Here is a 27261-nt window from a genome sequence, read left to right as displayed (position 1 = left end):
TGACGTCATTTACTGAAAAGCGTTTTCATACTATCTATAAATTACTCACACAATCAATTAAAATGCAACGACGTATATTTTGTAAATGAAAATTGGTTTTAATGCAACACATTGACCACTAAAATATGACTATAAAATAGTATTTTAACGCATGCAATTACTTAAGAAATTGCATTTTTAGAAACTGCAAACTTCCGATAGTTAGTTGGTCTGTATGCCGCTTACTTATGAGAAAATACCTAAGGGCTCTCTGCCTGAAGCAGGGATAGACTTCTTAATATAAACTGCCTTAGACTTACGTTACACACAGGAAAATTACGAGGCTTTCTAGCAGTGAGCACATTTCAAAGATCCATTATCTACCAAAGGGCAATTTTTTCCTCTTAAATATACGAGATTGATTTTGTTACATGACTGTTGATAGCTAGCTGTTTGACATTATTGTAAATAGTGCATAATAAAAATTTTACCTAGTTAATTTCCTCTATCAACCACTCACCCTAAAGCGATATCTTTACTGTGTGGCCGAGTTATCTCCTATTGCTCGATCTGACTACGGAAACGGAAGATAGCACAAAATGTAAAAGTTAACCTAAACTCATTTTCCTGCTACTGGTAAGTTGAACTTAAGACTAATATAACACAAGCGCATCTGAGAGTCCAAGTTCTCAAGGAGAATCTAACACTCCGAAGTCAAGTCTGAAATAAAAGTGCTGATGCTCTCTGCAGCGTTGTATAGTTTCTACCGGTCGCCAAGAAATCTTCAGTACCTTCTATTTCTCAAAATGACTGGAAGGCATATGCGATTAAAGTTATATGTAAGGGCGGGATATATTTGCAGTTGCATACAGGGATCAATTACAGTTATTCAGTTACAAAACCAAACACAGTTACACAAGGACCGGAGCAAAATTTCGCCAAATGGTCACAAGTTCGCGATCTCTGCTGATTTCTCGTCAAATTCGCGATAACATTTATCGCCAAACCCCTCGCCACCTTGGCGATATCTCGCAGATTTAGCGAGACAGTCATTTACCTCAATATTAAATAGACTTGCCCCTGTATTCCTATTTTTCCGGCAGATCGTCGTCTTTTCAGATTTTTTTTTTTTTTTGTTTTACATTATGCAAAAGACACTACAATTTCACATATAATTTTGCTAAAATTATTTAATTTTATACAAAATTCATAACAAAATGTTAACTTGCTACAACTACAGCAATCCTAGGCGAAGCTACAAAAACTGGGTAGAATAAATTAAATTTTGTTAATGTTCAACACTTGTCAAAACCGTGACGAATAGCAGGCGTTCCTGTTTATGCTGATTAGCGATTCCGCTCTAACACGTAAGCAGATGGTGTCAGCATCAAGTCACTACTACAAGTCATGACGGTTACTATCCTTCTTTGTACTTTAAACTATGCCGCTTGAAATCTGCAAAATTCCCTGTACTCAGCAAGTACATGGCAAAAGGATCCTTAAACTAAAGAATCAAAATAAGATTTATCTGGTGGTAAAAATTATATAAAATGTTATAAATTCAGAAGTTAAATGTATTACCTTAACGTTACTCGTCCATGTTTAGGAATCACGAACGAGTTGACCAAGTATGTTGCGCGTAACCATCAATGCTTATGTGTCAGAACACGTGCCAAGTGCCAGTAGAATGTATTGAAAAATTATACCACTGAAATAAGGTTAAATGACTGACCTGAAAAAGCAAAATTATGTACAGGTTTAATTAAACAGCAGCAAAACTCAGCAGCAACCAAAGTTTAATCAAAGTTGATAAAAATACCACTGAAATTTAACGTATTTGGCACAGAGAGGTTTCAATAATTTAATACATATACATGTATTTTGATGCTAGAAACATGTGTTATTTAATCTTTCCAACTTTCGTTGTCATTGCCCTTTCAGAGCATTCACTAAATATACAGCTGAGCAAGTATTGCCATTATAGGTAACATAATATCTTTATTTTATCGTTAACATGACCTGTCAGTTCTTACAGTGTTTCTGCCATTTGACGTGGTATAAAATATTTATCTTTCGAACTAAAACTATAGTTGTTTAATGCAATTGAGTGATTTTTAAAGTGATGCACGTAATATGTGCTTTTGGATAATTTATATCTTCTCTTTAGTTTCTAATAATATCGCTACTTGATTTAATTTGATGTATACAGGTGGCCACCGAAATACTGAAAAGTTTTAAAATTCATAACTTGTTAGTTTTTAATCTTTTCTTTTTCTTTTTTGGTTAGAAACGATCCCTTTAAAACGGCTCGGTAAACTTTTTCTATTTCAGTGAATGACCACCACTATGTCACTGTGCACAGTGCGATTAAGACCTTTTTCCCGGAAAATCGCAGGCTGATCCAGTTCTTTCAAACTGGGTGATTAGATACCAAATTATGTCATCGCCAGGAGATACTCCGACATTAAAATATTGTTGGTATTTTCTCTGATTATGAATATAGTATCTTTCACTGGTAAAAAATATCTTCAGTGAGTTTTACTCAATTTGTTGGACTTCATGCACAGCTATTTTAATCTGCAAGGGATGCTCTATAATCTACAAGAAGAGCAAATAAAAAAGGTTAAAAACGAACAAGTTACTAATTTTTTAAACCCTTTGGTCTTTCAGTGTCCATCTTTATTCAAAATTCATAAGATTTTTAATATAACTAACTAAAAAGTTTTATAACTGTTTACAGTTTTATTTTACTTAATAAAGTATGATAATTGCTACTAAATTTTTAATAACTATGTTTATGCTTTTCATTGCATTAACTCCTTAAGCAAATCGGTGATAAGTTATAAACGAATGCAATACAACTGTAATTGTACACTTGCTACATTGCTAGAATAGCGAATAGGTGTGCTATTTATGGAATACAAGTGATTCCACCTATCAACAGAAAGTGATCGAAAGAAATGTGTAAATATCGTAAAATAGTTCCAAATCTGGGCTCTGAAAGAGTGTGTAACATGGTATTACACATTCTAATACCGTTAGTAGTGAAACAATAAACGTACTAAAATATGTAAGTAATAAATAGCCCACTTGTTTCTAACGCACCCAGAGACTAGAAATAAAAGCACTGTATTGTGAAACTGTAATACAATGTAATGTAAAATTAAATTCACGTATGTAATCTTACATAATTTTTCCTTACTGAAATGCATAGCCTAAGAATATAAGGTATTTTATCCCTTCGTATCTAGCGCTTTTGTGGTGTGTTTGGAAGATTGTCCGGATAACAATCGGAAGATCAGGAGTAAATAGCAGCACGCCTAACTGACAGTCGGAAGGTACTGCGTTCGAATCCCGGTGGCAGCACTGAACATTTTTTCATGTTTCCTGCTTCTGCAAATGTAATGACTCTACAAGCCTACCATCTTTATTACTTGTATTGTATAATATACCTAGGTAAGGATGAACATGCATTTCAAAAACTGTTATGGTGAAAGCGCATTTCTAATATCCTAATGATTAAATGTATATTTAAGCTAATATAATGAAGTATGTGTATTTTGAATATCGTAATGAAGGAGTGTATGTTCAAATATTGCAATAATAAATATCTATTTTGGAAAAAGCATTTATTATACGAAATATAATGAAGCAAAATCGTGTAACGCGTGTGTTCTAAAACAGCTGTCGGACATGGTGAGCATTATAAAAATTCAGTTGTTTAAAACAAATAATAATGTGAGTGAGCTTCCATCCTATGAGCATTGTATTTCATTGAATTTTACTTATACGAACTATAAAACTTTTAGAATTTAGTAGATTCTAATTAAACCAGTGTTCAAAGTCATTTCTATTCCGTTCTTCAGCAACAGCCATTAACCAGAAGACGTTTTTGTTATATTTAAAAAAAATAGCATTCCTTTTCACCTATAGTTACAGATGAGTACAACTTGAGTTCGATACTAATCGAACGGGCTGGCTGCAATGTTCATTTTCTTGGTTTTCGCCATCTGTACCATAAATAGCAGCTAATTTCCCTGGTAACTTCTCCATGGAGGCATTCCTCCTCATAGTCGTGGCGTATTCAAATAGCATAACGTAACCTTCTCGCAAAACGTATATGATTATACTGACAGCTCTTTCGGCTGGGACCGAATTCATGTTTGAGAGAAAGACAAACCCTAGTCAAATTTAAGGAAAGAATTTTAGTATTAAAACATTGTATACTGGGGAGCAAACTTTATTCGATTACACATGTAGAAGTTAGCTGGAGATTTTATTAAAGTTCCGATCAGTATGTCTTAAAATAAAAGTGGAAGACATAAACTGTTCTAGTATGTAGAAACATTTGTATATCATTGGGAAAAGCCATCAAAGTACGCACTTTGTCCAGACACGAAACTTACCCATTAAAGGACAAAAAAGAAAAAAATAGAAAAAAATGAAAAGTATTGCTCAGATAAAATGCATCTGGCTACCTACACCAAGACGTCTTTTCTTCTATCAGCTCGTTTCTAGCGTCCATTACAGATCGCGATGCTTTTCGAAAAATCATTTTTATTTTTGGGTAAAATATATAGCCACCCGTGATACAAATCTTTTCGTTGATTTTTTCACTTTGAAATTTTACGACTATTTGAAATGTATCTGAAAACCTTGCATTTATCACACGTGTGACGAACTGTTTTCTCGAATTATGAATCATGTACAGGCACAGAATATCATCTCATCAAACCGTAGAATAGTCGTGAGTGTATAATGCAATTGTCGTGTGTGTATAATGCAACTGTGTATTCAGTTATGCTATATATGCTGAGGATACATAGTATATATATAAATATATATATTATTAGGCACGACGTAAATGAAGGGAGCGAAGGAAAGAGTAATAAATTTCCTTCTCTTATCTTTTATTTGACTGACAGCCTGAGTGTCTACCTTGCAAGAAAAACGTTCTCTACTCTCAAATTATACTCTATCTATCACTTCTTTTATCTCTTATAAACGTATGTAAAGAACAGAGCTTTCAATAATATTTTTATGCTGTAATTATAAAGAACTGCGAAACATAAAATTGAGTAACGCAACAATTTTGTGTTTAGTGTAGATTTTAGTGGAAACTATCGATTTCGAGGGCAAACAGGTACCTTCTTCATCAGAATCAAAGAAATCGTCTTTTTAGCAGATTTCTCTGACTAAATATAAGGTTGTTGCTTTGCCTAATTTTTTGTTTTACTTTAGCGTGTTGCTTTTCTCTCTTAATGTGCTGTAAATTTAATTGGGCTATCGGCAAAGAGCAAGTGTATGGGGAATATTAAAATGTACTCTTACGGTTCTTTCCACACTACTTCTTCCCTTAATTTTTTATTTCCATTTAAAAACTGTATTTTGAAGAAAGAAGTACTTTGTTTCTTTGTCTTAAACTTGCCTGTGCTTTAATTTCATTCAAAATCATTGTAATCACTTTCACTTCTGTTTTTAATGACTCTGTCATATGTATAGCCTAAAAATTCAAAATAGAATACACTGAGCTAAAGTACTTTATAGATTTGCTTTTTTATTAAGAAACAATTTTAAATAAAAGAATAAAGTTTTAACTTATTTTAATTTTAAAATTAGTTACTTTAACTTTTTATATTATAATTTTTATCAAAGTAAATTTTGGATAGAATGTATTGGATATTTATTTGGATAAAAATTTAACTCTTTCGTCTAAAATTAGAGCGGTCTTTATGCGTTGAATATAGTGCGTATTCGTAGCACTTTATGACATTTAGATGATCACACAAACATACTCGGTGTAAAACACTATAATAAATTCACTTCCAAATCTGAGAAATTATAATTTTGTCTTTAAATGTTTCATATTTCTCGTGGGCCAAACTATTAGGCTTCTGTGAGTTCGGAATGTGTTAACTCGACTGTGCAGTCGAGCTACGTAGGATTTGAGTTACATATCTTTCAATTACCATCTATGCGTGATGATCGCTTACACCACGGCAGAACGCGCGGGGAAAAAGAATAATTCCTTATAATATATTTACATAGTCACTTGTATTTCCGTATAAGTCGTTAATTCACTCCAGATCCTTGGACGTACGCCAAAGGAACATTACCAATAAGAAATAAGGAGAAAAAAATCAGTTTTTAGAATAAAACCTATTGTTTTTATTATAACACTGTTTAATACGTAAGTACAAATGCAGTGAATGAAAAGTACACTGTAAATAAATGAAGAATTGCGCATGATACTATACCTAAACGTTTTTCTACTATCCGGATTAAAAGCAATTTTTCAGCATTTTCTAACTTCTCTGACCTTTGTTAAGTAATCTATTTCACCCAATTCGAAATTTTAGCCCATTTATAATAGCGGCATTGTTTTTCACAAACGTACTCAGCAGACGATATGCAGTAGCGAAATCTCGGATACGCATGTCATCTTCATATTTTTCAATAGTCTCGTTTTTCAAACCCATGGTGATCCTAACAATTTTCTTAGTTGCTTGACTCGTCTCATTAATTGCCCTAAGATTATTGCTAATAAATTTCTGAACATTTACAGAAAAAAGTGCAAAATCACTTGAAAACTCAGAGGTACCTGTTTACTGACTGATATAACAGGTGTACTGTAATCGTAGCTTTGTCTCGAAAGAGATAAACAAGGATAGTGAACGCAATCGTGACATATTGAACGAGTCATACTCTAAGAAAATACTGTACACCAAATAAACAATTTCGCATCCATATAGGCCGTATATTAAAGCGAACATAAACAGACGTACCTTGTAATAGAATAAAATGAAAAAAGAAAAAGAAATTTTATAGATTTTGCTTCTTGAACGCTCACTTCGCTGAAGATGTTCTATTTTTCTTCTTTGAATTTTATTTTATTGAAATTCGTTCGTTCATGTTATCATTGCTATAATTTTGAATGCTTATCTCCATATTTTCTATCTCTGTTTTGTATTCTTTTCGTTATTATCATAATCGAATTTTGAGTTGCTTAAAACTTCATATTATAGATCTATTATTAGTACAAATGGGCGTTTATAATAGAACTTTTCCTATAAATCCCAGTCGGATGAGGAACTAAAGGTAAAAATTTGGTTCAACGGTTTCAGCAATAAATCCATGAAACACGGGTAAGTTTAATTGTTGAAAAAAAATTATTACTAAAGATCTTGTTGAGAACAAGATGTGACACTATGAGCTGCAAAATGCAATGTAGCTACGTAAAAATATGTTCATTTGCAGAAGAACCTGCACTAAGTTACAAATCCGCGATCAGAGATTATATATACACACCTAGAAACGAGATCCATAACAAGATTTAGAAATTCATAAAGGCTCATTAATGTTAGACTATGGTTACAGCATTATACAGCTAGCTTCAGCACTGTATGTACAAAAGCAAATCGCTTAGGTTTGCCCAATAAAGGCTACTGCGAAATGCTTGCTGAACACGCGACATTTGAATCAAAACACGATAGACTGCACCCTGTAATGACTTTCCGATGATATGAAAGCACGACAGGAACTTTAGATGAAGCTGAAAGATGTATATCTGAAGATGATTTTGTAGAAAAATGGAACTCGGGTTTATCGGAACAGACCGCCAAGACTAAAACAATTCCCATGTTTTCCAAAAATACTTTTCCGTCACAAAATATCGCTCTTACGATGTGGCTTTGAGATATTACTCATAATTTATATCCCTGTATTTATACGATAAATGTTGTGGACCCTAGACATGCCAGAACATTTGGATCGAAATACGTGTTTGTGAAGAGATGAGTTTTCACACCGCCAAGAATAAAAGTATTTTCGTTAATTTTGTACAAGACAAAGGCTCGTCCGATATCGAACTAGTTTCATTATTAATCTAGAAATATCTCAAACGTAAGGTTCACCAAAGTCTCCCTTTAAGATTTAGCAATACTGTCACGTCAAGTTATAAATATTACTATCTACTACTTTTATAGTGCGAATGAAAGCATTTCCCAATGTGTGTAGAGTTTATAATAACAAAAGTAACATATTGCCCAGGAACCTGTATTTGTTTCAGTTCTTGGTGAAACTAAGCAGTGAAATACAAAACCTTATTTGCATTTCATATTCAAATTTTCTCAAATGTACAGTACACTCTACTTCTTTACCTTACCACAGGACGTATTTCTACTGGCGGGGGATTGTTGAAACTATATAATTCGCTTTTTCATGCTTATCACTTACACATTATTGTGAAGTTAAGATAAGAGTAATAATCTCTCTGGGTTGCTATTAATTCGAGCACTTCGACTACATCTAGCCTGTCTTTACACATAAATATATAACATACACATACACACAGTCCTTAATGCTTAATTTGGTATTTTCTTTCGGTATTCTGAAAATAGCAATCTTTTTCTGCACTGCATCATTTCGAGACTAATTCATGTCATATGACTCTTTCATAACGCTGGTGACTTAAACGGAACTCAGGAACTCAATTTCAAACATCCAATAATGATTTTGCACCAGTATTTATTGTTCAATCAAATGCATTGAGAACCGAAACTAACTTTTTCGGAATCAAGATTTCATCCTGAACACAAATGCACTTGCTTTCTGCGCTTCGGCTTATCTGGACTGCTGATTGCTGTTCTGCTCTTACTGCAAAGCTATTAAAAAGTGTAAACATTTTGAAATAGGTACTAGTAGTGTGCCAAGTTGTTCGCGGCCACAACATGTTTTTTTAAAATAAGAATGAATATTTATTCTGCCAAGTTGCTCTTCATTATGGATCTACAATCTACATTTCTACGAAATCAATATTTCTACGTATCTGTGCAATCAATTTTCTACAACAACAACAATATTGCAAAGTGCTTTCATTACATATATATATATATATATATGTATATATATATACGCAAATATATAATTTATCAAGCAAAGCAGTAATAACAATTTTTAAAAAACCAATTTTGGTCTAGAAAACATCTTGCGCAATATGCTGCAAAATAAGTAAAATATAAAAATTGTAGTAAGCTCGCCTAAAAGTTACCAAGAGCTGCTGCTCCAAAAGGTTTAACACGTTTTCAAAAAATTAATACACATGAAAATCAAATCATTAGACATGTAAAACACTAATAAAATTAAAAACAGAAAAAGTTAAAAAGTAAGCGGAAAAAGGTAAATTAGCCCAATTCGACTTCCAAACAGGCTTTTCAAGGGAAATTTCATTTATTTGAGCGTCGAATCAAGCTAACCCCATTACGCGTTTCGCTGAAACAGACAATTGAAACTTTTTGGCTAAAAATTTTTTTAAAATTTAGACAAAGTGTCTTGGAAATTTTAATAGTCTCAGTTCTCTGTTCCAATTTCCCGACGCGTCCGCTCAGAATGACACATTAAGGTGTTAAAATATGTTAATCAAAACCTAAACTTCCTAAATCTAGACTAAAATTAAAATTAAAATCAAAAACGAAAATAAATAGCGATGAGCTATTAGTCCTAAAAATACAAAAACATACGGGCTGGTCCTGCAAGCTTAAAGATTAACAATTTAATTTTTAAATAATAGATTTTAGAAAACTGTAATGAAAACCTGTTATTAATATAAAATAAAACAAAAATTAAGAAGAGAACAAACTAAGTGGGTCTTGCTAAGACCAAGAAAAAGTTGTAACAAAAGAAACAAAAACTGACCTTTGGCTATGCAAAGCTGTCCCTCTTAAAACTTGTTGAAAAATGGCTGCTATACTTCTTGTGTCTTTCATTTGGATGACGTACGTAGGGGGGAGCGAAGTGCTGTGGGCATTTAGCCAATGCGAAGAGATTTTCGTCATCTGCAACTCGTCTCCTATTATCGAAGGGGGGCTGGAAACCTCGGAAACCGTGTAAAGATCTCAAAAATGGCGCTTGGCTTGTAGTAGGATGGAAAAAAAATTTTTTCGAAGTGAAAATGGCTAATTCAGCTAAAACTATAAAAACTTGGCCATTAAAGCAAGAGAAAAAGGAAAAAACAGTCATTTGTTAAAAAAGTCGTAATTCTTCAAGCTATCGGGCGATCAAGCTACTATGAAAAATGAAAAAAGCCCGATTTGTTAATAAAAGCAGGAAAATTGGCCATTACAGAAATTTAAAATTATGTACACAATAGTATTTAAGATTAAAGTGCCAAAATTTTTTGGAGGAAAGAGAATGAATAAACTAGAATTATCTGTACATTTTTACAATAGATTCTCTGAATTAGTCATCCTTCTTAAACCGTCCGTAGCTTTAGGTATAAAAAATCATTATCTAATTCAAAAAATCTAAAAATAGGTAAGGCTAATGCCAGCTTTGGTAAGGGAATTTTTAATTATTTTATGTGGTATTTGGTTACTTTTTAAAATAGTTACGAAGTATAGTATTTCTTCTTGTAAGTGTTCCGCAGTATTGCAAATTCTTTTTATTCTAAGTAGCTGTGAATAAATTGTGTTGATTATGACTCTTTTGGAAATATTTGAATTCCAGTTAGTTAATTTAAGTGTGGAAAAATTAAATTCTCTTCTTTTGTCGTAAACTTTAATAAAATGGTAATCTATAATATGTAAATCAAGGTAGACTACATTATGCTGTTCTGTATTGGTTTTATTTAGTTTTAAGCAAGCAGGGTAGATATTAGCGATTTCTATTTTGTTGTAGTTATTAAACGCAATGACATCATCAATATATCTATAGATGTGTTGGAAAAAGAGACTTTCTTCCGTACTGAGTGAACGTACATAGGTCAGTTCTTTAGTAAACAGGAATAATTCACAAACTGAAGTTGAAAAATTCCCGCCCATAGGTATTCCCTGTACTTGTTTATAGATGTAATTGTCAAATTGAATAAAATTATTGAAGAGTACGCTGGTAAGGAATAGCTGCCATTTTTCGTTGCTGAGAATGGTAGAAATTTGTGGAAATAAATCTGGAAGAGCAAGTAAACTTGTAAAAATTTCTTCGAGTGGTAGAGATGTATAAAGGTTTTCAAAGTCGTAGCATTGGATATGTTCTATTTTAAGTGAATTCATAGTTTTAAGAACTAGTTCATTACTAGAGATCATCCAGTTGCAATGCAAACCCTCAAAATCATAGTTATTGATTAGGTCACGAATCATACGAAGTTTTTGTGCAAAGAGATAATCTATTTCTTTGAGATAACTTTTTGTACTATTAGCTATGAACCTGAATTTAATTGGAGACTTATGAAATTTCGGTAAGGCATAGAGATTTGCAAACCTGTTGTTATATTTCTGGGGTTGTATTTTTAGTCTTTTATGTAGTGCTTTAAATTTATTGAGAAGAATCTGAGTACTGGTAGTTATTTTTTTGTAAGTGCAGGTGTTATTTAACTCTTTATGCAGAAGGTTGTAGTAGAATTGTTGTCAAATAATACTAAAATTGTTGCTTGCTTTGTCTATCTTCGTGATGATAAAGGGATGTTGCAATTTTTGAATTAGATCCTCCAGGCGTTTTTTATTGTGTAAAGAGTTGAAATAAGGTGCCTTGAACAGCAAACATTGAAATTCTTTAATAAGTGCAGCTTTCCATTCATGAAAAGTTGTAGTGGGTAAATTGGATCTATTACTAGCAATAATAATAAATTTATCAAGATCCTTATTGAATTGTTTGAGGTAGACGTGTCTATTAAGACTGAAAGTAGGACGAAATTTGGTGCCAAGTTGCATAAGGTTACGTAATTCAATATCTTCTACAATATTAAGATCTCCTGTGACAATATGTTGGTGGAAAGGATCGACATATTTTTTGTAGACAGGCATTTGGCAGTTACATGTGCTATGATCTTTTATAACGTGGTGGTTGATAACTAGTTGACCTAAGGTTTTTTCAAATTTAAAACAGGGTTTAATCTGGAGTGGTTGGTTAGGAAGCAAGTGCTGATATTTTTTTAAAAATGCTAGGTATTTTGAACTTATCGTAAGATGGGTGTTTGAACTGAATAGTACAAAAAAGTTTTTTGTGAAAAAAATTACTGTTTTTTAGTTTAAAATTGCAGAAGTCTAAAATAAGATCCTTGACTATTTTGAAGCATTGAGACGGTTGATTTACTGTTTTAATCAGATTCCATAAGGTAGTATTCTTAAAGGTATGAAGAAGTTTTATGGCATTTTTTGCGAATTCTTTATGTCCAAGGTAGGAATTAAGATTGTGAATAATTAATTTCAGATCTTGTGACGAAAAAAAATTTTTGTTTTTAGCATCACCTCCTCTAGTTCCTCTGGTAGTAGTAGTGCTAAAAAATCTGAATTGTTCATATATAGAGATCTCGTGCTGTCTATTAGTGGTATTACTGAGATATGCATTCAGTCCGTAAGGATAAAGTGACTTATTTTGAAGTATGTAAATCGATTCCTTAAACAGTCGAAGTTTGGTGTTTGGAACAATATCAAGCACTTTAATTTCTATGTGATCAAAATTATGTAGATTATAATGTTCAAGAATAGCTGTAAGCTGATGATCTTTGGTGCTATTATTGTTTTTATTTTTAAATCTTTTGATATGAGATCTATGGTTATTAATTCTGAGTTTGAGAGGGTTTTTTAAAAAACCCTCTCTGTATACATACAGAGAGAGAGAGAAAGAGACGGAGAGGGAAGTTTTAACTAGTTTGGTCTTGAATGATTACTTCACTTTTTAAATCAAAAATGGATTTACTCTGTCTTATCCTTGAAGTGTAATACGAATGGAAAATAAAAGGAAAATGTACATAATAATTCGATTACTTAGAATTAGTTTGAAACAATTGGAACAGGAATGTAATCAATTTATGCATACTACCGAGTCTGGTTCATCTTTGGGAGTATCGTGCTCAGCAGACTACTTTGACGAGTGGTTTCAGCAGACTACTTTGACGAGTTTCATAAGTGGACAGCTGATATGCCCAAATATGATCAATCCCATGTGTAGGAAGTGTAATACTGATCATTTCACTTCTTGGCATCTTCTAACCTGTTTTGGACTTGTAAACGAAGACCTGTTGAAAAGACTTACCTTCGTACTAGAAATATTGACGGCTCTTAGACTCATGGATCTGCTTAAAGGGTATCTAGTTAGGCTCATTAATAAAAACAGCAACAACACTCCCAAGTTAAATCAAGAATTAAAAAGATAGAAAATACTATGCAATTCTCTGGGCAATTAGCTCATTACTTTCGGGAAAAATATCTATTAGCTCCAAGTGTTAATATAAACCATTATAACTTTTCCAGATTTTCTAGAGCTTTACTCTCATACGAAAAGAACATCGCTGCCTAAAGCGTCAAACTTTCTGAAACAAATGTTGTTATTGTTTTACTATTCCCATTAGGAAAACCTTTGTTGATATACTGAAAAATATAGCAGTCTACATGCAGAGGACAAAATGTATTTAAATTTCGCTCTGTGTACACGATTATATGGGTCTTTTCAATTAATGAACGTTACAAAACAGGTTTGAGTTAAAACGTTATTAAGATATGCACTGAAAGTCAAAAAGTCGTTGTTAAATATATTTCATTTTTTTATGTTTTACATATAATCTTGACTGATAGCAAGAGTGATATGTAGCAGAATAAGTCTTGTGAGAATAATGCCATATCTAAATAGAAAAAATAAGATGCTTATTTAACATATAATGAAATCTCGCATTTTAGTTTTACGGATGCAGTAGCTCATTGCAAAAGAAACTAAGGTACAAATTTATTGTCCATTATCAGTAATTTTGAATGCAGGACGTACCGTAGGTTTACAATTTTGGAGTAGAATAATTCCTATATTATAAGCAAAGTAGTTGATCGTATTTTCTTTCAAATTATAAGACCATTTGCTACAAATTTACATACGACTCTTCTTATCTTCTTATACTCTCAAAAGGCAATTTCTTGTTATGCTGTTCTGTATATTCTGCCTTGCATATTAAGTGTTAAACTATCTTATACTATTAGAAGAATATAATTAAGGATTCGCATTTTTTTGCTGTTAGAAAGTTCCGTTTGTTTAATTTGATTTGGTCATTAGTCTCATAGATCGATAATAATCCGATCTGAAAACTTCAACGAGTTTGTGTCCTCCATTCAAAGCTGTCATTGGAGTTACAAACGGGATATGGAGTCGTTATAGGAAAGGAGATATAAATTGAAGTCAATCTATAGTTTACAGACGTAAATGGTGTCTGAAAATATTTGCGAAAAAGCTGTACAAATGCATCCATCCTCTTCAGATGAGCGGGCAATGCTTCTCAAGCATTTTTAGACAATGGCCGACCATCGGTCATTTAACCACCTCATCACTGAGAACATTGCCCAGGGTAGATCACAGGACATAAACAGGTATTACACTCATGATAAGGGAATGCACACAAACCACCACACCTTACCATGGATTCGAATTAGCACCCTGGAGTTTGAACTAGAAATCGGACGTAATGATACTAGATCATCCAAGGCAACAGCTTTGCAACCGTTCAATTCTAATAATCATCTGTGTTGATAATTTAAGGTATTTGATACAGAATTCAGTTTCAGAAAGTATCATATTTATCTCTCTAAATAGTACTCTAAATAGATTTTTATTGAGTGTTCCCACTGTTCTAAATTATATGATCTAAAGTGTGAGAATAATTTTCTGCATAACAATATGGTTCTTCTATTTACTAGTAATGTTTCCTGAAATACAACAGAACACTCGCTAAATTTGAAATCAAACTTCTTATAGCAGAAATTAACTAAAAAATTATGAGAAGATCTGAAAATAAAGAGAAGTATGAAAATATCTGATGTTGGTGGGAAAAAATGAAAAGTACAATTTAAAAAAAGAGTGCAGATGGGAAAACGCATGTCTCTTTTAACTAAAGAATGCACGTCCCTTCTCCCGAGTAATAGAGAGTAATCTCCCTTATTATGCTTGATAAACCCACATCTAAGCAAACAGTTTTCTTCCTGCTTGTAGTGGATGGGTTATAGCAGTAGACGCATGTTGATATTGTGGTTTTCCGTATTCCTTTAGAAAGCCTTCTCAGTCTTTGTTACATCAAATACCCTAGCCTAACGTGTACGAACAACAAATTATGATTAATATTCTACATGTCTCTAATGGCCTTTATTCCCCTTTTTCCTTCGACTTAGTTTTTTGTATATTTCTCTATAATAATCTTAATTTTATATGCTTAAACAAAACTTTTATTCTAAAATAAGATAAATGGTAATTAGTAAGAAATAAGATACAAACTTCCAGTGCAAAATAACTTACCACCACTGCCAGATTGGAATTAAATTGCATACATTTGAAGACGAGTTTTGTTAAGTTCTGCAAAACTAAGAGTTCGATGACTCTCAGAATGCGTTTAGGATTGCTTCAGTTGTTTTGAAAGTTTTGCTAATAGTTAAACTATTTTAAGTGCCATGGAAATTCAGGAAATCATTAAAACACTTTTCACTATCGCGTATTTAGGGTTTATTTGATTAGCTTTACTTAAAAAACAAAGTAATAATTTGAAAATTAGTGGGAATTAAATTCTGTAATTTTTGGATTCATGTTCGTACATCTAGCCCACCACTCCATTGTGGTCATATCCACAATTTTTATGATATTAATTAATCTAATCAGTTTTTAGGGCGGCAGTCTAGATACTTCACAAATATCAGCTATTCTCCCTGAAGCTGTTCTGAAAACTATTACATCTGATCTAGGAAACTAACTATCATTATGTGTTCTTAGAGCAAGAAAAGCTCTTAGAACACATAAAAAACGTGTTGAATGGTATATGTATGTTCAGCTTGATGCTACATCTCACCTAAAAAGGAGTCCACCTAAAAATACAATGTTCAAATTAAGAGGAGAAATTTGATAAAGGCGATGACACGGATTTCCTTCCAGGCCCTCAACAGTTTTTTTTTTCATCTCGCCAGATCTTATGCCTAGTTTAATGAATCTACACTAAATACTTTTGCGAGAGGAGGTGAAAAACTTGCATTTGCATGCAGTCTTATTTTTCGAAACATTTTCACTTCCCAACTGTGATATACCACAGTCTCTCTTACCCAAATAACCTTTTTAATAAATCTTGTGTCACTTCTCTGGACTTTTTTTCATTATTGTTGATTTAGTTTTTGGCTATGTTCAGAGTATTTGCGTAGTGTAAAACGTGGTTGCCTACCAAAGGCACATTCTTGATGCAAGTAAAACATAAGTTCAATGGGTACTTTCCTTGAGCTTAACAAAACTGATGAACAGGATAGGTTAACCTGTGACATTGGAAGAAAAATATATGATGAATAACATGGGAATAATTTGACTGGTAAAAACTGAAACGTTAGGTCAGCGAGTCTACTTGGCGTCTCATTTCCCTCGCATGCACCTGGTTGCAAGAATTCCATGCGATACATCATCTAAATACGATCCGGGTCATTCTGTTGGTTTCCTAGTCTCATCCTAGTCTTCGACACCCATTTTCCATATCAGGATTCCATGCATTAAATCCCCGCGCCATGCTGAAAAAATCACGTCTACTGGACTCATCGATAACACAGTCGCACGCACATCCAGAATAAGCATATCGGATAAGCAGGATATACCACAATATTCACACATTTCTTGGCTTCTGCCGCCGAATTATATAGCGTTGAACGTTTCACCTCTTCAGGACTACACAGAAGCGCAAGGAAGAATGCAAGAATGCAAACTTCCCAACAATTATGCCTTCAACTTTAAATACTGGCACAAATTTTTAAGACTTACCAGCGGTCAAGAGATCAAAAGACAGTAATTATGACTGAATTTCATTTCCATAGTTTAAAAGACTAGCTTATGTACAATTGTTACTTTGGATATTTTTATGGCTTTCCCTATACATTATTGATTACAAACTTGACTTAAATAAACTAGAAATAATAAAAATAAAAATAAACTGGAAATTATTACTAAATATTTAAAAGCATAAATATATCACTTTCATGTAATTGTTTTAAATAACATTCTCCTGGTTTCTTTGAGGAACTTTTGTATTTTTTATAATTATAACTTTGTGTTTTAGTGAAAAATTTAATGTTTTCAAAACAAATTTATAAATTAACAATTAAAGCATTTTAATGCAAACATTTTTTAAATAATTATATTTTTATATTTTTAACTAAAATGAGTCGGGTAAACAAAAACGTTTTGAGCTGAATAATTGAAAGTTGGACAGAGCGAATAAATTTGAAGTTTAAATTGTTCTAATTATTTTATTAAAATATTTAAAACATTGTAACAAACTCTTTTAACATAAATGCAAAAATAATAGAAATTCAATGATGTGCATAGTATCAGACACCCTACTCAAATACATCCACTCAGTCACCTTAACTAATCTTTAATTTCTTTTAATAAATTAAGAAAATAATTTTTTTTTCAACCAGAGCAGTAGCTCATTTATTTTTCGAAAGCATTGATTTTCTTTTTTAAGAATTCATTGCTTATTCTGTTATAGAAGTAACTTTTTTTCTAATATTGTTTACAAGCGCTTAATGCTCTCCGGAGTTTTAGAGAATTTAAATAACTAAAAATGCTTTTATCTTCAATGAAATATTGCTTTCTACATTGCTTTTAAATATAAAAAAGAGGCTGTTTTTTCACTTGCGGCTTGGCATGTATAAGATTTTTTTGTAAAAAAGGTCTTCAAAACATAGAAAATATGTAATACGATTTTTATACAATAGTAAATTTTAATTCTACATTAAACCAATATACTTTTTTAAACTGTTATGTGAAATATTTGGAGCATGTTTAAGATAAAAATTTAATTTTTTAGTTTTAGATATTCCCAACTGAAAATAACCCCAGAGCTCTCTAACAAAAGTAGGATACAGCTTAGGCAAATGGCCCTATTTTGATTTCTCTTAATTAAATAGTTCATTCCATTACATGTTAAATACGTTCTCCCGCGAATATCATAATGTCAGTTAATTATTTCATATCTTAGGTATCTACAGACAATTAATAATTTGGACTAAAAATTAATTTTTCGTAACTAAGAAGAATCTACTTCAAGTAGAATAAGTTTTGTATTCTTGCTTTTATTCTGAGATAACTCTGCATGAAAAATTTGAAATGAAACTTATTAATTCAATGATTACATGAACCATAGCTTCAAAACTTTCTCCAGTCATACTGCCATAAATTTTTCTTAAAAAATCAAAGGACTTTAGTTAATTTCTATGAGACAATAGAATCTATTTGACCAGCTTAACAGTACGCATACCTTTTATACAGAATCAGTAAGAAATATAAGACAGTAAATCGTTTAATGGCCACGGAATAAATGAAGTTGAAATACTTAATGGACATTTGTAATGAATTCGTGCCTTACCATTCAGCTAGTACTAAATTCAGAAAGTCGCAAACATCACGATATTTCTCCCGAACATGAATGGGCTGTCACTAATTATCTAATTTCATGTACAAAATTGTAGCGTATACTTAATTTTCTTCATGATAACATTATATATTAAAGCCTGAGTACATAACTGCGTGTGCACTCGAACAGTCAGTCAACCCCTAGAGTTGAAATCATTTTTGCACTGTATCTTAACAATTAAACTGCAATATTTTGTTACATTGTTCCGCTACCATTATTAAGGTATTTTCTTCCTCCTTTCCACATGCGTTCGTGGTGTAACTGGAAAGACATTCGACGCGTATTCGAGAAGTCCAGATTTCGAGCTCCGACAAGGGCATTGCACATTTTTCACCTCTCCTGCATTTAAAAATAAAATTAAAAAAAAAAAATAAAAAGTAATGATTCTACAGTGGCGTCTAAATGAACAGATGGTGGACGATAATTCTTCACCACCAGGATTTAGCGATTGGGTCCCCTCATCCCCAGCCCCTCTTTAAAAGGGGAGTATATAAGGTATTTTTTCCTTGCTTTTCCGCATGCCTTCGTGGCGTAATTGGAAGCATACTCGACGCATATTCGTGGAGGGCCAATGTTCGAGTTCCGCCAAGGGCATTGCTTATTTTCGATGTCTCCTCGTCAAAACAACCTAATGAGTCTACGCCAAATTAAAAACTTAACCGTTTTACATGCTTTTCTAATTTTCACTCTAGAGTTAATCTAACGGCTAATCTTTTTTATTTTATAGATTAATGGCCTACCTAAAAATTTAAATTCTAGTATATAACATTTAATGAAGCCTGCAATCCTTCGCAACATAGTTATATTTTTTACATGAAAGGTCTGACGCTATTTTTAGAGAATTAAAAATGTAGTATTTCAAACAATCATATGCAATGGCTAATTCATACACATGAAAGAAATTTGTGGATTAGTTCATTTTTCTGTTTCTGATATATATATATATATATATATATATATAGTAAAATATATATATATATATATATATATAGTAATATATATATATATATATACATTATCCTTTTTCAGAATGTGTCATTGTTCATTGTTGATAAATTTAATATTAATGTGCTTATTCATTAACGTGACAACATGTAAATTACTATTTTTTTTAAATTTATTCAAGATGAGAACTAAACAAACAAAGGAAGCTATAAACACACACCCTTTTTATCAAGTTTATTTATTGTGAGGAAAAGCAATAAATGTCTAATAATAAAGCAATGACAACTTGATTTTTTTTTTTTTAATTTATGAAAGCCACCTGTTAGTCATTATAGATTTCAAAAGAAACTTTCAATGTGGTAAACATCATAACTAAGCACTTGACATTATATATAACACTTACATTACGCCCTTAATTTTTCAAAGTATGTTATACCTGCGGCTAATCTATTGATTTTGAGAATTCTGTTGTTAATTGGAAGGGAATGTCTAAGTAATAAGAAAATACTGAATTTTAAAAAGCTTTCTTGACATCTGCTTTAGAAAAGGTTCTATATTTCTTTTTCTGTAATAAATGGAAATATTGTTACAATCCATGTAGCTTGAATTATTGCTAGGAATATCAAACAATTTACGTAGAAAAATTTATACTTTTATAAGGCTCGCTTCGGTTGCTTTCTTATTTTGTTTCTTTTTAATCCTTCGGTTGTAAATTCTACAGCTTTCTCATGACATTGCCTGAAAGTAATTTTTTTTTCGCTCCTTTTTAAGTGCTGTAAAAGAAATTGAAACAAGTGATGTGACCGCTGCAAATGTCACGTTATTAGCCTTCCCCTCTTGTATCCCTCCCCGCGAACTTGGACCCTCCAGGTCCAAGCGTTGCTATAAATAGTACCGGGGGAGTGCCCTGCTGGAGGCTTTCCGTAAGCTTAACGCGAAGATGGGGTCTAGAGCTACAAATCGATTGGAGTATCTTTCACATTGTGAACGGTCGTTATAACAGAATGATGTATATTTAGATGCTGAGGAGTGTCAATGGGCTATCATTCTTGATCAGACTTAAAATCATTTATTGAGACAAGTTTAATTGGATATATTTTTTTCAAATTCAAGGAAATTAGGTGACTTCTTAAACATTAAAATTTCGCCTTGTCGCCTGTTGCATATTGTGAGGAACAGATATCAGTAGTGCAACAGAAGGGAATGTTAGCATGTTGCCCGTTTGAAAATTTTTCAGGAATTATTTGATAATATTACAAAAATGAAAGTTTCTTTGTATAATTGTTTAAATTACAGCTTCATCAAATTTCAGGAGACTAAAATGTCTAACAGCAAACATAGTGAAATTTGTTTCGGGAGACTGATATTTTACACAATATTTAGCATTCTTAGAACATGTAGTTTAATTTCTATTTGACACATGTTTTTCGCACATTAAAAACACTCACACACATTGAAAAATAAAAGCGTTAATTTCATATTAATAGCGTTTTTTACTAATAATGTTGTACTTGTCATATAGTTCCAAACCGATAGTTTTATAACTCTGACTTCTTGTCAGGCAAACTTTCAATGAAATTTAGTTTAAAAGACGAGTTTATTAGAGAGGCAGCGCATCAAATTAATATAGATTCGAAATTGCTAAGCTGCTCCAGAAGTAGTTTTGGAAATAAATTTGAAATCCAAATAGATTTTTTTCATAACAAAAAAAAAAAAAAAAAAAAAAAAAGCTTTTGAAAAACAAAATATATGGAAATCCTAAATAGCTATATGTTAGCGGAACACATTTCAACCACTTCGAAATGAAATTATATGAAATAACTTACTATATTTAGATGTTAAGCGTTCTATTATAGTGTCATAATATATTTTATAAACCATAGTAATTGAGAAGTTTTAAAATATTGTTTATGAGATATACATATATATATGATAATGATAATAATATAATAATGATATGATAGTTTAATGATATATATATATAATGCAAAATAAATGAAATAATAAGTTTAAAATCGTTGCATCGTCAAAAATCAGAGGGTTGGTGCAATGAAAGAAGTAAATACATCAGTAACAAAAGTAAACACATACTCTGAAAAACATAACTGATCTTATATCCGCTTTTAACATGTAAATGTGGATATTAATGTAAATTAAAAATTGCCTCCAACTTTCACGTTACGTTTACTTGTCTAGAGCATTTTCAAAATATCAAAATTGCTTATTTGAGAGCGAGGTGTCTGCAATCCCTTTCTTGTAAAACCCATTCGAAAATGCACTCTCCTTATACGTGATGTCATATTATTATTCAGACCAATACAATGTATGTATATTACGTACATCTACATGTGGGCGGCTGAATATGTGCAGACATAAAGAACCGACATTACTTCTGTTAAAATTTTTTCAAGATCAATCGATTTGAAAAGTTATTCTCTCTCAAGTAGTTCCTACTGGAACTAACACATTTCTCCATCCCCTTTTTCCGCTTTGAGAAATCCGCTTTAGAAATGCGTTTTATGTGGTCTGTCGTACACTTCTTTATATGTTTTGTGCAGTCAAAATGGGTTTTTTTAAGTTTATTTATTTTGTGAGATGCTGAAATGCCGTATGTAGAATAAGGCAGACATTGTTGTTGAAATTTGATGTTGTGATTTGCGTTGAAAGTAAAATATATCCTCATATTATAGAGCAGTATTACTACGAGGGCTAAGATGCTAGTATTGCTCATAAAATCTAATTCAGTTGAACAGGCATAGCTACTGATGTTGATCCAAACTCTTTGTTCGAAAATGTGAAGCTTCTACTGTAGAAATTGTTTTGCTTATTAGGTTTTGTGCAACAAATAATTTAGAGATGTTACCTTATTTTTACAAGTAAATAAAAAAAAATAATTCTCTAAAAGCTGATTAGTGTTTTTGTGTTTTTATTTATGTATTTATGAGCCACTTTACACCTATCACAGAAACGTTGTCTTGTTTTTACCGTAAAGACTGTAAATATTATGATTTATGCTACTAGCAACTGTGAAGGGTTTCTGGAATCGCTTGTAATTTACAATATATGTTGTGGAAACAACTGATTTTTTAAGATTTTCTGTCTATAAAAACCTAATAGTCCGAAATGAATAGTGGGATCCGAACTGAGCATGTGGTGAAATTCTACACCAATGGATTTACTGAAATGGGTTTCATGCTTCTCTTCAGTTGCCCTAACTAGAAGAGAATATAAAAAATTATCGTATCCGGCCATGCGTGCTGTCGTTTAGCGTGTTTTTTAGCACGTTTTGTAGCAAGTACAGCTACCAGGATGATTAGTTTCCAGGCGAGGGCATAGCTGATTTCTTACGTTTCTTGTTCTGAAATTCTAATGTCTTTATGAAATAAGTAGGGAAATGCTGCCTAAAAAGACATTTTTATAAGTTATATTAAAAAAAAGAAGTATTTTTAATTTATGAAATAAGAGAGCATAAGCAATAAATTTCTTCTCTTAAGGGAAAAGAATTGTTTGAATTTAAAAAAAAAAAAAAAAAAAACTAGGAATCATTTTCAACTCTACTTTGAACTGTAGAGTTTTTGATAAAAATTAAGTGTTGAATAAAAACGATTTGTTCCAGAGATTGACATTCATCTACAGCGAGTTTATATTAGCTTAAGTTTTATTCCGTAAACCCTTTTCTCGAAGTGAGTAGTTTTCGCAATTTTTGGAATTTCTTTAAAACTGTTGCAGTATTTCTTACTTTGTAAAAATTCGTAAAGGCTCTTTATTTAGCTTGCTCCAACTTTGTGATTTGTTTCCCATTTCATCTAGAGCTTAAAGTATCTAATAACTATGATTTCTGAGCTTAAAACGAAAATAGTTAGGTCGTTGGAATAGGTAAAATAATTTACGGGAGTTACAATGCATTCAGAACTGGATTTACTTTTATGTTTGAGTTGCGAATTACCATTTTTAGCGTGTTGATTTCCTTTTGAAAGCAATTTCAAACAAGAAATCTAAATTACTTTTTATATAAGTATTGCATTTTTAACAACAAATGACAAAAAGTGTAAATTGAATTCAAGAAGAATATGAATACTTTTCTCTGCCTCCAATTAGAGTTCTTTTGAAAATGACTCTTGCTTGTATAAACTCCTTTTTAACGAAATTTCTTTTCATTAGAGACCAATTACATCACTAAATTAATAATAAATTTTCTACAAAGGTCTTCATTAACAGAAGAATTTGTTTACCAGTTTACCATTGCACGACGTTTAATTTAATATTAATCCTGTAAATATACAATCACAAATTTGCGCTGAATATGAACTGCCGCTTTCAAATTTGCACCGTCAAATTTGTAACAGGTTGTAGAATTTGATATTTTCTAGAATCAAATTTATAATTTTGAAATGTCTAAATTTCTCTCATTGGTATTATTCATAAAATATCCGGTGGTTATATCTGAAGTGACTTACTTAGATCTATGCAGAAGCCGTTCTGGTGGATCTGTTTCGTGAAACATTATACGTGTTATATGAAATACAGCAGAAACCTGCAGTAAAAAATAAAAGTCAGATTTTTTACCACTAGATGGAGCTTTTCATGCAATGTAGAAGCGACATTATGAAAGTTAGGTACTCTTTTAAAATGCAAGTATTCAGTGTCGTAAAATCATTTTCACCATACTTTTGGAGAAGAAAGATAAAATTTTGCTGGTCAAGTTGCTTTAACAGAACTGTAGTAATAGTTTAGCTGCATTTCGAGAATACTGATGTCTGACAGGCTTGCCAAAGGTGACCTATGTCGACTAAAGTAGAAGAGAAGGAGCAGTTGGCTTTGCTGCAAGAAAGACGAAGGAAAGAGATTTCAAATGAAACTGTGGAAGAAGTCGCTGTTGCTGTAATAAGATGCAATGTAAAACATACCAGCTTAAATAATATCTGCTTAAATAATGATAAAGCAATAAATTCCACCGTAAATTGCAAATACCAGCTTAAATAGTATCTTTCTATCCTACTTTGCATATCACGCGAAACTGAAATTCATTCTGGCACGAAATGGAAATGAGAGAAGATAGAAAAGATAAGTAATTGAACAAAACTGGTTAGTTTGAAACTAAAGTAACATTTCTTATAACACTATAATAAAAAAATGACACAATAATTTTATTTCCTACCAATCTACGTGAGGTAACGTTTTCGTCCAAAAATTCGCTAGTGAGTTTTACATGAATAGCCACGACTTAGTGGTCCTCACAACATAATTTTCTTATTTTTTACAATGGTATCTGTGTCTGTGGGTCTATGTGTATGTGTGACGAATTTTTCGTCCGGGATAACACTTACATGAAATTTACAAAAATTTCTTTTTACTTTTATATAAAGTACTGATAAGATAGTGGGTAAAAGGGACAACCGGGAGAGGTACTTTAAGCCTATAACGCTGCGTTTATACTTGCCGGACTTTAGAGCCCAACAAACGTGCATTGACAGCTCCGCTAAAGCGAAAAAAGGGTACTCACTAATTGTATCTCCTGCTAACCTTTATTCATAGGTTAGGGAGGTAATATTTTCGGTCCAAAAATTCGCTAGTAACTTTTAAGTGAACAGGCACGACTTAGTGGTCCTCATAACATATTTTTTACAATGATATCTGTGCCTGTGGGTTTATGTGTGTGTGACGAATTTTTCGTCCGAGATAACTGTTACACGAAATTTACAAAAATTTCTTTTTACTTTCATATAAAGTACTGATTAGATAGTGAGTAAAACGGGACAACCGGAAGAGGTATTTTAAGCTTATAACGCTCTATTTACACTCTCCGGACTTTTGAGCCCACCGCGCATTAAGTTGACAGCTCCGCTTAGCGAAAAAAAGGACACTCACTTAATTGTATCTCCTGCTAACGTTTATTCATAGGTTAGGAAGATAATGTTTTCGGTCCAAAAATTCGAGAGTCTGTTTTCAGTGAACAGGTATTGAATGAAGACCTAAGATATTTTTACTATTTTTACTATGATGTTTGCATGTCTGTAGGTTTGTTTGTGGGTCTATAAGTGTGTGACGATTCTTCCGTCCACGATAACTCTTATACGAAACTTCTAAATTTTTTTTTCCTTTATTTATGCTTTCTGCATTTATATAAAGATATTTTATTAGATTTGGGGTAAAATTAAACAGTTGGAAATGGTACTTTACAGAAAGCCCATAGCAGGTTTGAAGGGAAAACCGGAAGTGTCATTGTATTTGAATCCCATAACATTTTTTAAATAAAAAACTATAGTAAAATATACTTCAGAACTTTCCAATTTTAATACCTAAGACCTTTTTTATCGATCAGAGTACCATAGACTTTGCTTAGATTAAAAGATAAACCGGAAGTGATACGTTACTGGAAGTTTTGAATAGACTTCCATAAAACTATATATTATTAGATAATCTAAAATTTCTTAAATTTGGTGTTTAAATCATGTATGGGATTGAGAATAACCTATTAGATTTATAAGCATTAAATGCGTTCTTAGAATTGTGCTAAATGCAACGAAAATAAGCTCATTGTGAAGACGAGCTATCGTCATGAAATAATTAAATGTGTAAGTCACACTCCTCAATTTTGTATTCATTTTACTTTTGTGCCGAATCAATTTTCAAATAAAAAGATGATGCTACTAAATATTATCGTTGTAATAGTATAGCAAATCTAAAACGAAATACATCGCAATATTTAAATCTACCGGAAATTCTAAAGATATGCTGCTTTTAAAAGTTTTGTGATTGCTAAGTCATTGATTTGAAAAGGTCTATGACCAGAGGATATACCACGATCTTTGCGGTATTTGCAAACGAAAGTATGAAAACGGATGTGTACATAAGCACTATCCGTTGTATGGTAGAACAAAATAAAAAAATGAGTATTGTTTATAGTCAACACCGGGCCATAAATTTTGTAAAATAATTGGATTTTATTTATGAACGATCATCCGGAAGTGATAGTTTACTTAAAGCTCATAGTTATTCAGCCAATACCATGTCTTATCATGAAATTGGTGGGAGGTCATGTGCCGCCCCCAGCAGATTTTTGAAAGCTGGGGCATAATAGATGAGTAATTTGCGTCTTTCATGCATGCCTCATTTTTGTCACGGATAGGCTCATTCTAGAGAATTATGCAGATTTGAATGTCATGAAGTTTAGTATAAAGTTAAGAAAAGAGTTCATATCTGTACGAGTGCTTAGATTAGCGTCGGCTGTACGCCCATCACACTTGATTCTCAGCGAAATGCGTCTGTTCTCGAAGGAATCAGAATCTTAAGACATAGCTAGGTTGGTAAATTAAGATCTGAACCAGTTTTAGTTCCTCGACCAGTAGCTTTTAGCCTTGTTTAAAAAGTAATTAAATTGTGTTAATATAGAGAATGTTAAAGGCCAATTTGTTCCACTGCTAAGTGCAGGCGACTTGTAATTTTGTTGAATATTTTAATTTATCCCTTACAAGTATTAAGTTACTTGTGTTTCCCCATTTAGTAAAGCTGTTAGTGATACTCACATAATAGGTTTTAGGTAACATATGAGGAGTAAATGTTAGACTCAAAATAGTTAATAAATAGGAAACTTCCTTTACAATTACAATTGTTACAATACGATTGCTTAATAAAATAGTTACAATATAATTGCATATTTCAGAAAACGTTTTAAATTAAAATAAATAGCATCCATGTATGTCATCATGTAATTGAAATATCCTGTACATTTTCTTAACAATTAATCTACCAAGATAAATCTATTTAGCAAATGATACAATTTAATTTCTTGTTACCTATGTCATTTAAAATCCAATTACTCAAAGAGCTGTTACAAATTTAATCTTAAAAGATGAATGAGGTAATTTATCCCAAATAAATAAATTTTGTGATTTGCTCCAATATTTTCTTTCAGCCATTGTCTTCAATAT

At 32.0% G+C, this 27261-nt stretch overlaps 1 protein-coding gene across 8 annotated transcripts in view; it reads left to right on the top strand.

Moving 5' to 3' along the window:
* LOC118187745 (transient-receptor-potential-like protein) overlaps positions 1–27261 on the top strand; it is a 346137-nt gene that overhangs the window by 161002 nt on the left and 157874 nt on the right. For 2 of the 8 annotated variants that reach the window (XM_085807018.1, XM_085807017.1), the window contains one exon: positions 3231–3435. The exons of the other annotated variants lie outside the window; for them this stretch is intronic. The gene's annotated coding sequence lies outside the window, so the exon portion shown is untranslated. The remainder of the gene's footprint in view (positions 1–3230; positions 3436–27261) is intronic. 8 annotated transcript variants of the gene reach the window in all.

The sequence above is a fragment of the Stegodyphus dumicola genome, chromosome X1 (assembly GCF_044657685.1).
Source record: "Stegodyphus dumicola isolate Sdum_Otavi_A_Nest chromosome X1, ASM4465768v1".
In the NCBI taxonomy this organism is placed as follows: Eukaryota; Metazoa; Arthropoda; class Arachnida; order Araneae; family Eresidae; genus Stegodyphus; species Stegodyphus dumicola.
Note: the sequence above shows the minus strand (reverse complement) of the source record. Positions and strands in the feature narration are given on the sequence as shown.